Here is a 1,779-nt window from a genome sequence, read left to right as displayed (position 1 = left end):
ACATGCTAATATTGCTCTCTCGTATATCAATTTGTGGTTTATGTCGTGTTTATCAAATCAATATCCGGATCTCTAGTGAATTTGCCGTTACTGAGATGAAAAAGTCGTATAGCGAAATTTTCTGCAAATCTTATTACCAATACATAGACTGTCACCTATATAAACACTCATCTAAAAGGACAGCTTTTTAACGTGATTCCACAGTGATGATACCATTGCGCAGGCATTAAGCTACTCGGCAGGTAAACCAACAACAATTATTTATTTATTTATTAGTTTTGTTAATAGATGGCACTGCATGGTAAAGAATGCGGAAACTAAACACGTCCCTAACATTTTGAAGTAATATATAGCTTAGCGTCAACTCCAGGAATTAAGTAATACCCATACAAACTTTAGTCCAGATCGTCTTAAGAATAAAGATTTGTATAAGAAACAAACCAAGAAACGAACAAGAATTGATTGTTATAAATACATAATTATTATCTATACATATATATATAGATAGATAATAATTAAGTATATTATAAATTAATAAAAAAAATTGAATATAATAGAGAAATTTCGATAAAATTTATTCAGTTCTGTTAATTATCATTCAAATAATAAAAATATTCGAAAAGAAATTGAGAAAAAACGTAATGGCGAATAAACTCGAAATATTATAATTAATTAAAGTTTATATTAATTTCAGCGGTGTGAATTTCATACGGGATGTAATGTATATGCATATGTAATATACACAGAAAATTATTGCAGAGAATAGCAAAATTGATAAATTTATTAACTAAAATAATATTAAGTTTGCTTTAACAATTACAAATTTTTAACAATTCGTGTCAATTCACAAACTTTAACAATGAAAAGAGTGAATTCGGTTTTTCCCAAGTAAGAAGTCCAGCAATAATCTCAACCCTCTTCGCGACAGCATTCTTCTACTGAAAGCTTTGTGGCAACCGCTTTTTAACGAGAAACTGTAAAAAAAAACATTTCCATAATCAGCAACAAAAGATGCAGCAATATCTGTACGCGATACTTGATAAGGCAATCTGCAATGTATTAAGGTGATATGCGAGAGACCAATCTGTGTGAGGTCCCATGGTGTAACGGTTAGCACTCTGAACTCTGAATCCAGCGATCCGAGTTCAAATCTCGGTGGGGCCTTTTTTTTCTTCTTTGCCCTCGTTATCATTGGTGCAATTGAAGACAACAGCTTCATTTGAATACCGAAGCTTTCTTTTGCTTTGAATTCAGTTTCACATGTGTTCGCGCGAAGCAGTTTCTATTGGACACTTTGCGATGCTTCCATCAATCTCTCGTACTTTCGCGATCGCCGAAAAACGGAATTCGACATGTAGCAAAGTTCTGACACACTTCCTGTCTCTCCGATGTAAGTGGCTGAATCTTGATAATCACAATTAATTCTACAAATAACACTTGCCTTTTATAGTAAGTCATTAATTTTGTCTTCCTCTATCGTTGGTATTTTCGTTTTATACAATACTTGTTTTATTCTACTTTTTGGAAGGGGACCAACACTATATTATACTGATGAAATATTTCTTTAATTTTTCCTTAATTTGTTCGAAAATATTCTGAATATATGTTATTTTACAAATGTCTGGTTCTCTACTTTTACTATCTCTACTCCTCTTATTTCTTCTTTTCTTCTATATTTTAATTTTGTGAAACACTTATTTAATATACGTTGATTGTATCCATTTAAGAAAAACATCGTGATAACCTCTTTTACTTCCTCCTCTTCTTTTTTAATTCTAT

General features: G+C 31.4%; 1 non-coding gene across 1 annotated transcript; it reads left to right on the top strand.

The window, feature by feature from the left end:
• Nucleotides 1–1,092: 1,092 nt before the first annotated feature.
• TRNAQ-CUG (transfer RNA glutamine (anticodon CUG)) lies at nucleotides 1,093–1,164 on the top strand. The gene has a single exon. It is a non-coding gene; the product is annotated as a tRNA-Gln (tRNA).
• Nucleotides 1,165–1,779: the final 615 nt, after the last annotated feature.

The sequence above is a fragment of the Centruroides vittatus genome, unplaced genomic scaffold, assembly GCF_030686945.1.
Source record: "Centruroides vittatus isolate TY-2023 unplaced genomic scaffold, ASM3068694v2 contig_375, whole genome shotgun sequence".
Classification (NCBI taxonomy): Eukaryota; Metazoa; Arthropoda; class Arachnida; order Scorpiones; family Buthidae; genus Centruroides; species Centruroides vittatus.
This window is presented reverse-complemented; position numbering and strand designations above follow the sequence as displayed.